We start from the raw sequence: 14,390 nt of genomic DNA, 5'->3' as shown, positions 1-14,390 counted from the left end.
GTGCATCTCGAACACTAGATTTAGAAAACTTAGTGTGAAAAAAATGTAAAATATTTCACTAGTAATTTTTATATTGATGATGTTAAAATAATTGGGCTAAATAAAAATAAATTATTAAAATTAATCTCACCTGTTTTTTTCCTAATCTGGCTACTAGAAAATTTAAAATTATACATGTAGCTTGAGTTATATTTCTACTGCACAAGACTGGCCTATACAATTCCTTTTTTGATTGACTTTTTAAATGCATCCTCTGTTTTTAAGCCTGATGGTGACTTTTAATGTTACTAACCACTGTATCTATATTCAATTCTTTAAACATTTGTTGAGTGTCATTACTGTGCAAGGAACCATGTGGACAACAGAAAAATGAAAAAGACATTGTCCTTTCTTAGTCCCCAGATATTCGCAGTACAGTCTGATAGATAATATGAGCAGAAATGCCTATAATTGACCGGAAGGTTGTGGCTTTACAGCACACAATGGAGAGACTTCTGGCAGGTGGGGAATTACAAAAGGGGAATTTGGGCCTCGAAAAATGTATAGGATTTCAAAAAGCAGAGACTTTAGTATAAGAATTTCAGGACCATACCAAAGAGTTTGGATTTTATCCTGCAGGTGGTAGGGAGCCACTGAAAGTTTGGGCAGGGGAGTGACATCAGTGTGTGCTTAGGAAGATTATTTTAGCAGCATTTTACTGGGACTGATGGAAATGGAAAGAAATGGGATGCAAAAGGCAAACACTAGCACAAACCACAGGGGGGAGACATATAGCTTTCTACCTCCTGACCAATAGAGAACGTTCATGATTTTTTAAAAATGAAAATTACGTGGCAAAGATCTCAATGACTAAGCTCTTTGCTGACTTTTATGTTCTGAAGCATGAAAAACAATCAACACATTTACCAACATCTCTCTAACTTTCCAGAGTGATATTGTATATTGTTAATAAAGTTAGCAAGTGAATTAAAAGGTCATCTTATTCATCGGCACAAAATTTCAAGAGCTTATAGCTATCCACCCAACAAAGTTCTGTATTCAAATATAACCATGTTCGGGGAAGAGTCAGCAAATGATTCTGGCAGGTGGAAAGGACCAAAAATTAAAGTGTGATTTTGGTAGAAGGCATATGATAATCTCTGAGGTTGACAAGTGAAAGAAAGGAAAAGAGAGACTACACAGCAGGAGATTAGCACCAGAGAGGAATGACCACGTAGTGGTATAACATAAGTTTTTAAAAGTTACAAAGCCTCTATTTTCTTTTCTAGATAATTATGTAAAATACAGTTCATAGGAACCATTTAAGGACTACCTTCTAATAGAATGTTCTTTTACTGAACTTGTGATGTCAACAATGTGTATCAGATACACTCATGTATTGTGGTTTATGCATGAGATTATCTCTTGGCAAAGGAATTCATTTAGGTAGCCCTAAATGTTAAGATGGTTCAGTCATATATGCTAAACTACAACCCTGAGACAAGATTAAAGTTTTACCTTGAGAGTTCAGTTTAAGTCTCCTAACACCCTTCTTCTAGAACCTCTTTTCTTTTGCCTTTTATGACGCCCAAAACCAAGAGGCTAGAAGGATGCAGGGCTGAGTGTAACTATCCTCTTCACTCTTCATTTAAAGGAGTGAAGAAGCACCCCAAAACTTTTATTACCCAATTATCATTCTGGCAGAAAGACAAAGTTTCCAGTGTCTGACCAATTTCACAGGTGGAGTGATGCTCATCACCAAGCAGTTCATCTGGTGAAGGTATGTGTCCTCTCTCCATTGTCTCAAGAGAAGTGTGAAATAGGAGTGCTTGTCTGTTTCTGGTACCGCCTGTCTGGCATGAATGAACTAGCAGCGATTCCAGGTTAACACTGTGAACACAGGTGAGTCTGGTCGAAAGGGTCAGGGTCAGGGTCAGGGCCAGGCTTTTTACATTTTAGTTCAGTGGCCAAATGGACTAAATTTCTTCTGTCTATGGTTCTCATAACTATTCAGATTATAGAATCCAGCTTTCAAACACATGCCATTTAAAAGCAAGGGAATAGCTACTGTTTCTTTGTTTCCTTTAGCTCTCCTCACTTGTACATACAGATGATCATTTCCACATACAATTTTCATGATATAGCTAAAAAATCTCTGACATAGTGGCCTTTGGAGAAATATTCTCTCTCAAACCCTACATCGAGGGGAATGACTTTAATTATCAAAATGTAACTGGGTTTTAAATATGTTTTTATTTTAGTTTATTCCTAATGTGTGCCCCAGGATATAGTAAGACTGGGAGCAGGCTTTTGTTATTTGCCGTCTGTACGGACCCTGAGAGGTGAAGGAGTTTGGACTTTTCAGAGCAGCCAAGGAAGTGAGGAAGGGCAAGTCCAGAGGCCTGGTTTGTCCTGGAGAATGGCCAGCAGACAGAGGGTTTACTTCACAGTAGTTCAGGCACAAAATCCATGGGAATCAAGAAGCTTGGGTCGTTTGTCCGGACTGGTGTGTCTCAGTGGGCTGGGTGTCACCCTGCAAAGCACACAGTCACTGGTTTGATTCCTGGTCAGGGCACATGCCTAGGTTGTATGTTCTGTCATGGTCAGGGCGTGTAGGAGAGGCAAACAGTCGGCTTCTCTCTCACGTCAATGCTCTCTCCCTCTCTTTCTTCCTGCCTCCCCACCTCTCTAAAAATAAATAAGTAAAATCTTTCTTTTTTAAAAAAACCAACCTTGGGTACTATTGAAGAGTAGCTTTGACTTGGAATGGAGAAGGGGTACATGGAAGCTGTAAGAAATATTTGGGAAAAAACATGGTGATTTAAAGCTAAGATTTTAGATTTCAGTCCTAACTGTATCTTACTAACAGTTGGACCTTAAGCAGGTTGCTTACTGGCTGGGCTTCAACTTTCTTATCTGTAAAATAATGACAATAATAAGTATACCTGCTTCACACAGTTGTTTTATAAAATGACACACAAATGTCTTAGAGACATGAGTATATACACAAGACTCCAGGGTGCTAAGACAAGTAACTCCAGCCATAAGCAGAAGGTCTAAGACAGAAGAGAGGATGATCAATTAGGAAAAGGGGATTGGTAGTGACTAACAGCCTGCGCAACGTGTGAGCCTGTGTCTAGCTGAATCAGGTAATGTGAGACTGTGTACTTCAATTTGTACAAGGTGGTTTGCGTGCACTTGAAAAGACTGAGTGAGCATGTCGTGCTGGAGAGGACACTGTGGGGGAAGAGTCGTGTGAGAGAGGGAAGCCACAGAAGACAGAGAGAGAGCAACAAGCCAGGCTCCTCCAGGAAGCAGACTTGGAAAGTTACCCAAAGACACGAAGAGGCAGGGAGCCCTAATCACAGGTTTCCAACCCCACTTCTGGTTTCTCGTACTTCTTTCTCCTGACAAAATCTTCTCTAGAGCTCATGTGAAAGTACATGCCAAGGTCTGAGAGAACTGAGGCATCTACAGAAGACAGCGCCCCCAATGTAACATTTATAATAAATCGTATTACGCTGCTGCTTTGAAACCTCCTGGGTGCCCCACTGCCTTCAAGATAAAGACCAGGTTTCTTACGAGAGCGTTCACAGCCTTTCACAACCGGGCCCCAGTTTACCTCTCTCACTAATGTCCTGCTGCTCCCCACCTCTGCTTCTGCTCTCCTGTCCTTGTCTTCACACATTACATATCTGTAGTCTCCCCAAAATTCTCATGGCCCTAGCCACACTAAATGCTTTCAAGTCTTCTTTCTAGCTTTTGCTGTGCTGTTCCCTCCGCCCAGAATGGCCCTTTCTCTGCCTGTTGAAGTCATATTCAGTCTCCCAGACACAGTTCAAACACTGCCTCTTCCACAAAGACTGGATATTAGTTTCCGCTCTAACCTCCTATAATAATGTATTACTCATTCCCTGGCTGTGGCAGTCACCACTTGACTGGGACTCCTTGAGGACAATGCTTATTTTCCAGCTTTCAGCGTTCTAAGCCTGACACACAGTAGGTGCTCAGTAATGTTTTTTGATTTATTAGAAAAGCTGAACACACACTTTCACCACCTCACGAAATTCCAGGGCCCAAGCAGCCATCACTCCCCCCATCTCCTTTACACTTCGCTCTCTTCACTCCAAGTCATTGCTGTCGCGTGTTTTAATATTTGAGGAAGAAAACAACATACTTTTAGGGAACAAATTTTGGTTTAAAATTTGTTTTAAGCTGGTGTGTGCAGACTTCTGCCAAGATGGAGGCATAGGTGGAGACACCGTGCTTTCTCCCACAAGCAAGTTGAGAGACCACAAAATATTAGCAACAGAAAACATAGCCAGCACACAGAAAATGGAACTTTTTGGAAGTCTGATAACAACCAATTCTTCAGCCTGACCGGTAAGAGGGGTGAAGCCAGCAGGTGGCGGAGCGGGGTTGCACAGGAAAACTCAGTCAGACGGGGTCAGATGGACTCAGGCGCGTGATCCCAGGCGTGGGGTTGCAATGGGCAGGCCCAGTGAGCCACACAGTGAGCAACCCAGTGAGCGATCGGTGTACCCAGCGAGGGTGCAGGGCGGTGGGTTTACTGTGGTCCTGCTTTCCTGCACAGATAGACCAGCAAGGGACTGGGCGGTTAGACCACGGGACCAAGCAGGCCCCGGTGGTGGCAGAGGGCACCTCCATTTCCCTGCTCTGACCCCGCCCCCACATACAGTGTCACAATCCTAGCCACCTGGGCGGCCCCACCCTGGTAAACACCTAAGGCTCCGCTCCTCATAATTAATGGGTGCGAACAGACCAAAAATGGCTCAAGAAGATCTCAAAGCCCCAGAGCCCATAACTCTAAGTGACGAAGAAATAGCAAAACTTTCAGATGCACAGTTCAAAACACTGGTTATCAGGATGCTCACAGAACTGGTTGAGTATAGTCACAAATCAGAGGAACATATGAAGGCTAAACTAATTGAAATGAAGGGAATTGCACAGGAAACCAATAGTGATGAAGAGGAAACTGGGACTCAAATCAAGGGAGTGAACCAGAAGGAAGAAAATAATGGCCAAACAGGAAAATATGAAGAAACAAGAATTCAAAAAAATGAGAAGAGATTAGGAACCTCCAGGACATCTTTAAATGCTCCAACATCCGAATTATAGGGGTACCAGAAGGGGGAAAGACACAGCCACCAGTGGAAAACTTATTTGAACAAATAATAAAGGAGAATTTCCCCAATCTGGCAAAGGCAATAGACTTCCAGGAAATCCAGGAAGCTCAGAGAGTCCCAAAGAAGTTGGACCCAAGAAGAAACACACCAAGGCACATCATAATTACATTAGCCAAGATTAAAATGAAGGAGAGAATCCTAGAAGCAGCAAGAGATAAGGGGACAGTCACCTACAAAGGAGTTCCCATCAGACTGTCAGCTGGATTTCTCAAAAGAGATCTTACGGCAAGAAGGGGCTGGAAAGAGGTATTCCAAGTCATGAAATCCAAAGACCTACATCCAAGATTACTCTATCCAGCAAAGCTTTCATTTAGAATGGAAGGTCAGATAAAGTTCTTCTCAGATAAGATCAAATTCAAGGAGTTCATTATCACCAAGCCTTTATTATATGAAATGTTAAAGGGACTTATCTAAGAAAAAGAAGATAAAAAAGATGAACAGTGAAAGGACAGCAAACTCACAGTTATTAACAACCGCACCTAAAACAAAAGCAAACTAAAAGGACAACTAGATCAGGAGCAGAACCATAGAAATGAAGATCTCATGGAGGGTTAGCAACAGGGGGGTAGGAGGAGGAGAAAAGGGGAGAAGGTACAGAGAATAAGTAGCATAGACAGTAGGTAGAAAATAGATAGGGGGGCAAGAATAGTATGGGAAATATAGAATCTAAAGAATTTGAGACACATGGTCATAAACTAAAGGGGGGAATGGTGGGGGCGGGGGGGTACAGGGTGGAGGGGAATGAAGGGGGGAATAGAACAACTGTAATGGCATAATCAATAAAATCAAAAAATTTTTTTAATTGTTTTAAGTTCAACATCCTCCACTTACTCTCCAAAAATATATTGTGAAGTCATATCTTCATGCTATGTCCCCCCCAAAGAAAGATTCTGCCCAAGGCCTGGATGACTCAACAAGGAAAACAACATACTCTAATATTCAATTTAACACCTCATTTCTCTCTAGGAAATTATCTGTAAACTTAGAGTTCAGTTTGTCACCTCTTTCCTGGAAGTTTAACAACACCTTCTTAACTTTAATTGGTTCTATACACTATTTTGTCTTTTTCTTTTATAGATAATTGGATTCATAATGGCGTGTTGTTTTTGGTTGAAGAAGGGTACATGGCTTTTCCACCAGAGTGGTTTCTTAGTCCTCATTGGCCGATTCAGTTACTACTTGAGATTGCTTACAACAGAGAGCCTTTACTACAAAATTTAAAATAGTGTTCAAAGTGTGAACATGCCTGGAAGAAGGAGTGTGATAATATTAAAGATCAGGAATTCAACTTAATTCAACTCATAGGATGTTCAGAATGCTTACATTATGCCTGCCTTCAAGTAACTTGAAACCTGGGGTGGGGGTAGAAAAAAACAGTGATCACAATATAGTGTAATAACTGTTCTTAGGGATGCCAGGGTAGGCCCCTCAGCCTGGGAGAGGTTGGACAGAGGAGACATACTGTGTCAAGAAAGGTTTTCCCAGAGAGTTAATATTTCAGCACACTTCTTGGATGTTAGGGGATGTTGAACAGGGTATTCCTTACACAGGGGGAACCACATGTGCAAAAGTACAGAGGCGTGGGAAAACAAGTTTGGAAGGCTGGTGCATAGAGTAGGTAGCCTGGATCTAAGTAACATCCAGTCTTTTCACATGAAGGATAAATTTTCCACCCTTAAGTCAGAGGAGACTGACTTCACAATTATGCTGACACAGCCCTGATGGATGTTACCATGTAATGGATTTCAAATTGCTCAGGCTTCTTCCTGATATACACCAGCATCAGATTTTTCACCAGAGCAGTTTTGCGGAGACATGCAGAGGTGGGTTCACATCCCAGCTCCATCGCATTAGCTGTGACACATGGGGCGAGGTGCTTCTCTACGCCCTTTTCCTCATTTGCAAAACAGGCATATGCCCGCCTCATCAAGTTGCTGTGAAAATTAAATAAGATCATTTGCCTAGCACAGGGTCTGATGTATATATTAGGTGTTTCATAAATGTTAGCTATGTTGACAAATAAGAGGCCAGAGAATCTAATAAAGATGTAAGGCATGGTAGATAATCAAGGGATGGTAATTAGCTGCAGCCCCAGAGAATGCCAGAGGTAGATGAACTCTCAACAAGTTATCTAATATACTTCTCTGAGTGTAAGAAGATCAACACTTAAATCTACAGTACTGGGCCCTGCCTGGAACCAAGCGTCCTAAATATATCTGAGGAAAGATGGTAGAGGAAGAAAACAAAATAAAATCACAAGCAGAAAGAAGGGAATGAGAGATAGGGAGAAAAGGAAGCAGAATGATGCAATAAAGGGTATGGAAAATACAGCACAGTGGCACATCTGCTGTTATCAGTAACTTATTGCGGGCTTCAATCTTCCAAAGAAGACCATGACCTTATTTGTGATAAAAAGAACCAAGTAAAAGGTTTAAGAACTCCAAGTGTTGGGTCATATACCCAATACTTCCAGATAGATCTAGGTATAAAAAAAATCCTACGTAGGAAAATGAAGAGCGTCTCTAGGAATGTTTGGGAGTTCTTTCTAAGGTGCTCTTCACCAGACTTGGGAGAATGTGAGACTCTTTAGATAGATTATTTGTTGTGTTTAGTAGGACTGCTGATGTCAGGAGGGGTTCAAAGACTACTACTCGACAGATGACAAAAACCTCAGGCCAAAGGTTTGCAGATGAAACCTCTGTGAGAACAAAATTTTAGAAGTAATCAAAGGCAAACTTCCTTGTGTGATTCCTGTAAAAAAAAAATAGATAAATGCCACCTAATGTGAGTCACCCGCTTGGCCGGAGGGATTTTTAGAGAGGCCTAAACCGTCAGAGTTTGAACGAAATGGTTTTCCTCCCAGGAGCGTTTCAACATCTACTCACACCCCATTTAATTTGACTTGCTGCTCTTTGGTAACATTGCTCTCTGTTCGGCATTTGCTCCCGAGAGATGATTCTGTCCTAATTCTTTCTTTCCCACATGTCTTTGATTTTTCGACTTGTGTTCTAGTTTATTTTTGGAGCCCAGCTATCATGACTGCATGCTCTCTTTTTCTGTTGTTAGATCTCCTTCCTTCTCCTCCTCTGTGTACTGGAAGGTTGGCACAGATAATGCTGACCTGGGGCCAGATGTCAATTATGCAAAATAAGTCAGGCAGATCAACACTTCCAAATATTTGGTTTCAGGTTAGTTAACCACAGCAGCATTTTCCTAGATCGGGGCTTATTGCGATGAGTCACGTAAGCCCCCTGTTTGAGGATGTCGGTGTTCTTCGAGAAACTGTGAGAGAGCAATGGAAAGGGGATGCTGCTGAGACGGAGAGAGTGGACAGACAGAACGGACAGACAGAGACACTACCAGGGAGCAAGGCAGAGCCATGGCCCAGAGTCCCCCACCCAGCCCTCACCTAAAACTTGACATTTTTTAATGTCAGTATCTTTTTCTAGGAACATAGAAACTTTGTCTTCCTGCCAGAATGATAATTGGGTGAATTAACTGCTTTTGAAAGTTTACTCCTAGCCCAAGTTTCATTCCTAAATAAGAGTAAAGGTACCATCATGATGAACAAACAATTTTTAGTGTGTATTATATGTAAGATGCTGGCCAGGCCTCAGGTGAATAAAGAGGTAGTATATCTGATTTGTGCTCAGAGGATTTTTGGTATTGAGGAGATAAGGAATGTACATTTAAATGCACACATACATTTTAACAAACACAAACTCCTAGATAAAACATACCAAGTGCCATATGAGTAATATATAAGTAGCTGATCATACACCCCAGTTTGTCCTGGATAGCCCCAGTCTATGTCTGCTGTCCCAGAGTAATTGTGCCCCCTTTAATTCTCAACCATCAGAGCTTGGATGATAAAGTTTATGGTCACCTTATTTACAGATCGGTGGTCTAGGAATTAAGGGGAGGGAGTGATTATCATGGCTAGGGCGGTTGGTAGGGCTGGTAGAACTTGAGTTGGGCCTTGAAGGAAGAGTTAGGGAAGAGGCTAGGGGAGAGCAATCTACAGGAGAATATCAGGAACAAAGCTACAGAAACAAATGTGGGAATAAAGACAGCCGGGGCACAGCCTCAGGGACACCGTCCTCATTACGTTCTCTGTGAATGGGGCCCCGTGGATTATACACCTGTTGGCTCTAAGGATATGTCATATTTAAGGAGCAATTGGAAGATCACTTCAGCTGCAGAAGAGAATTTGTGAAGAGGATTTGTCTGAGGTGACTATAGAAGCATGCAAAGAATAGAGAGTGGAGGATATTCAATGTCAGATTAAGAAATTTGAAGTGCATTTCATTGTGAACTGGAATTCAACTGAAGAGTTTCAGGCAGGGAATGATACCTATGACAAAATGGTTTTGCAAGATTAACATTCCCAACTAAAGTGTTCAATGGATTGAAAGGAGAAGAAAGAAGAGCTAGTGTTGGAAATGCCTAAGAGAGAGATGACCAGAGTCCACATGGTGGCAGGAAGAAGGGATATGAGGAGACAGATGTGAGTTCTCTAAAGCAGGACTGATAGAGTATCACAGTAACTGATTAGCTATGCAAGGAGAGGGAACAATAAAAAATAAGTCAAGATTTAGAATCTGAGTACTGAGAAAATGATGGTATCATGATGAGGATGGGGGAGTTAGGAGAAGTTAGGTTTTGAGGGGTAATCAATGAGCTCCCCTTCAGACATGATAAGTTTGAGACATCCATTTGGAGATGTCCAGCAGAAAATAATAAATTGGAGATGAGACGGGTGGCGATGACTACAGATGTAGATTTAGGCATTCTTTGGAGTGTTGAAAATTGAATGAAAACGTTTTTCTTTTTCAAGATCATAAATAGTAGACAGCCCAAGATTATCCCTTGGGTTGCAATTATATTTTGTAAAGTAGGAAGGAATACAGCTTGCGAAGACAGCACAAGAGAGATCCCAGAAGTGGAGGGAAACAGAATGGTATGTACTCAGAGGAAAAGAAAGCTTACAGAACCCTTTTTTAGGGTTCTGTAAATCTCACAAGACCCGACCATTAAAAAACCCTCGGTGTCCTATAAATTTGCCAGCCCCCGTCCACTTCATCAGCCACCACCCTCGTTCAGACCCAGTTACTTGAGAGGATCTGCAGAACCAAATGTTGAAGAGGACAGGGAAGACTAAGAACAGAAAATTCATAGCGTCTGGTGGTGAAGACGATCCAGCATCTTAGGAGGGGTTACTATTTCACCGTGGTTGTAAAGGGGGACCCTGTGTTCTATGGGTTAAGGGGTGAATGATAGTAATTCAAAGGACACATAAACAAAAGCTGATCTTGTGATAAATTTGGTAGTAAAGGGAGGAAAAAAATATAATGAAATTTCAAGAAATAGCCAGTATTAAGGAAGGAATTTCTAAGTGGTTATGGTAAAAAAAAAAAAATATGTTCTGTATTGAACTGTAGGTAGCACTTATTGGCTTACGATGAATTCTGGCTTTTCAGATTGCTCACCTGTCTTCCTCTGAATTCCAAGCAAGAAGCTTACTAGTGCAAGGGAGGAAAAAAATACAGATAAGGAGAAAACTGATAAAGGATTCAACAGTCATCAACAGGCGACTAGAGTGGACCTACTCTCTTCCATGTAGCTGGGTCCCTTTTTATTCAGGCGGAAACTATATGCCTCTATAGCTATAGCTTTAGGTTAGGAGAGGACATCTCTAAAATACTGCATATTTTTTAGGGTTTTGTAAATCCCCCAAGACCCAACCATTAAAAAACCCTCAGTTTCCTATAAATTTGCCAGCCCCTGTCCACTTCCTCAGCCACCACCCTCGTTCAGACCCAGTTACTTCATACCTTGCTTCCTGAACAGCCCGCCTCCTGTCTTTCTCTACTCCAGCTCTTCTGCACACAGCTGCCAGGTCAACTTTCCCGCTGCACGGTTCTGATCTTATCTGCCTTGCTTCAAAGCCTTCAAAAATTCCCATTATCAACTGCATTCTGTATGAGCTCCTCACCCTGGCTTTTAAAGCCAGTCATAATATGGCTTTGGTTTACCTTTTATCTCTTCATTTTTACAATTTCCTTAAATTTAAACTGATCATTAGGCATGAAAAAGAGAGAGTCACTTGCTCTTTCTATCTTGAATGGATGCAGTGAAATTCCCCTACGAAAACAGCAGAGGATTTACCCAGAAAGTAGGTAGAAGAAGGTGTGCAGGTAATTTTTCACATTCTGTGGAATGTAATTTTGCTGTCTGAATCCTCCCCCAAGATATGTTGCTTGTAAATTTTAGATGGGATTTAATAAATTTTGCCTCCTATTAGAGAAATTTGTGTGCTTCTTCTATCTCTGCCCTGTAGAGTACACACGACTTGAAGACAAAGACCATATGGTCCCCCTCTCTGACCCCCTCCATGGTCTAGCACTATGCCTTATACTGGGAACACTCAATACACTTTTTAAAATTCCCTGGTTACGTAGGCCATGGACCCTTACATAACTCTCACGTTGCGCACCACCTCTCAACATGTCATTCCTCCTTGCTATGAAGACTCAAATGTTTTTATTTTTCAGTGCGGCAGCTGCATGCCATTTTGTTCTGGAGTTCGAGCAGTTAGAAGACAAGGACTTTTTATTATCTAACCTAAGGTGGGCGGAATGTTCCATTCAAAGATTTGTGTATTTGAGCTCTTACTACATATTTTATAATAATAATTTTAATGATAAATCTACTTGCAGAAGGTTATTTTATAAATCAAAGACTCTTAAAGATATAACTGTATGCCGAACTATGTATTTTTTTAAATTTCCATTTCCCTCTGGAAAGAAGAAGGTCCAAGGCCTTCATCAGATACCCATAGGGCTCTGTGACCCAGAAAAGAGTAAGAACCATTCTAATGAGTCAATATATCTGTGGAAACATTTTTACTTTGTCCCTGTTTATTTTTTGCAAAGGAATTTTTAAAATTATTGGTAGCTGTTCTATAGACATAGAATCAGCACAGAGAGAATCATTGAGATTCAGTTCCTGATGCAGCTCTCAGACCCCCACTCTGCCCCCACTACTACCAAGTCTGGCCTTTGCCCAGATTGAAGAACTGAACAGTGCAATCTCATGGGCAGCGTATGGGAATCTCCCCATCTATTATGTACACCTTCCTCTCTCATCTTTTTAGAGGCCTCTGCTCTTTCACAGGGGATTTTTTACCCTGATGTTCACTGTCAAAATTCCCAAGTGACCCTTCCTTTCTCATGCCAGCACGCTGACTGATTCCAGAGCTTTGATTAAGAGTTTGTTTTAAGAGGGAAAAAAAAAATCTCTTCTAACAGGGTCAGTCTCAGACACTGGATCCATTAGCTATTTTTAGTGAACTTTAGAAAAAGAGAGTGGGAAGTAAACTATTGGCTTATTATTAAAAACCTGCTTCTTGACCGATTTTTTGCAAAAGCTATCTCCCTCTTGCTGATCATTGATGATTTTTCTCCTTCCTCTCTCCCTTTGGGATTCACTTCCCCCCAGTGACTTAATTTAGGTAATGCTCTAATTAGTGCAACGTCTATCCAGCAGATTTCCTGGGCTTTTGCATCAGTGCTTTCTCATATGATAAACCCCATTAACAAGTCTCTGAACATTCAAGAGAAAGGAAGCAGTCGCTTGATGTGATGAGCTCTACCTCATTTGACCCCATCTTCGGCTCCAACTTTCTTGGCTGTTGCGGAACTTCTTCAAGAGATAATTTCATCAGCCCAGAATTAGGGTTGAGCTGTGTCATCAGAGCTGATGGCAAAACAACAGATTCATTTCACTATCTAAATCATCACTATAAGTAAAAAAAGAAAATTATACCCCAAGAAGACACTATCCCTTAGAATGTTTTTAATGCCTTTCCCTCCCAGTAGTGATGTAGATTTGACCTGATACATTCATCTTTCTCTTCGTTTCCAAGGTTTCTCCAGGCGTGATTAGAAATGTAGTTTGGGCCATGGAGTCAACAACTAAATGAGCCACAACAAACTATTTGATCTGATGCTCTGAACAATGGTTCTTAGCCTTTACTGTACATTGGTGGCAACTAGGGAGCTTTAAAAAATGGATAGTTGGGTCTCATTCCCAGAGATTCTGATTTAATGGGTTGGGGATGCAGCATAGGCAATGGTAATTTTTTAGAAACTAATGTAGCAGCAGGCACGGCTGAGGACCAGCCCTCTAAAGCAATCAGCAGAACGACCGCCCTCGGCTTCAAAGAAGCCAAGCAGTGCCGTCTTCAGGATGTCTTAATACTGTCATACGGCACTAGAGGGCAGAGTTGACTTAAATTTATAGAGAGAGAAACTCTTAGGAAATAGCAAATAGTTAATTAGGTAATCTTAACTTTGTACTTTGCGGTCGTTTTTTTGCCACAAAGTTTTCATTCACTGCTAAAGTCAAATTACTTTTTGTATATTGGAATTTACTAGGAAGCCCCTTAGTGATGTCTGATCAATAGAATCATTATATAATTTGGATACTTTTGAGAGCACTAGGGAAAACTATTAATGATCTTGTCAGGACAAAAGGTGTGAACCAGGGGGTTGCCTTGAGTAAACTGGGACACATGGTCACCTGATGGTCAGTTGCTATATCCTCTGTGGGACCCAGGGCGAGAGTCAGACTCTGTAACATGGTTTTACTAATTAAAGCAACCGGTAGTAACTACATACATACGCTGATTACTAGTCTTCACACATATATTTTTTATTTATTTATTTTCAGAGAGTGGAAGGGAGGGAGAAAGAGAAGGAGAAAAACATCCACATGTGAAAGAAACATTAATCAGTTGCCTCTTGCACGCCCCCACTGGAAACTTGGCCCGCAACCCAGGCACGTGTCCTGACGGGGAATTGAACCGGTGACCCTTTAGTTCACAGGCCAGTGCATAATCCACTGAGCCACACCAGCCAGGGCAGCATATTTTTATGTATGGCCCATCTATTGTTGTTCAGCATTCTTCCAGGCACCTTGAGTAATAGAAAAGAAACTGCAGGTGTGCTTTTAAGTATCAGCCATTATATACAACCTAGTTGGGAAGGGAAGACTAATACGTGAAGCTGCTCTGGTAAATAAAATCCTCCCAGGAAGCAGAATATGATAAAATAAATAACAAATGCATTCTTAAAATAGTACCACCCTTAATATACACTGTCTGTCCTTGACCCAAAGAGATCTCACTTACAGTTTTCCACC

This window comes from Artibeus jamaicensis, unplaced genomic scaffold (genome assembly GCF_021234435.1).
Source record: "Artibeus jamaicensis isolate MK-2021 breed Jamaican fruit bat unplaced genomic scaffold, CSHL_Jam_final contig_851, whole genome shotgun sequence".
In the NCBI taxonomy this organism is placed as follows: domain Eukaryota; kingdom Metazoa; phylum Chordata; class Mammalia; order Chiroptera; family Phyllostomidae; genus Artibeus; species Artibeus jamaicensis.
This window is presented reverse-complemented; position numbering follows the sequence as displayed.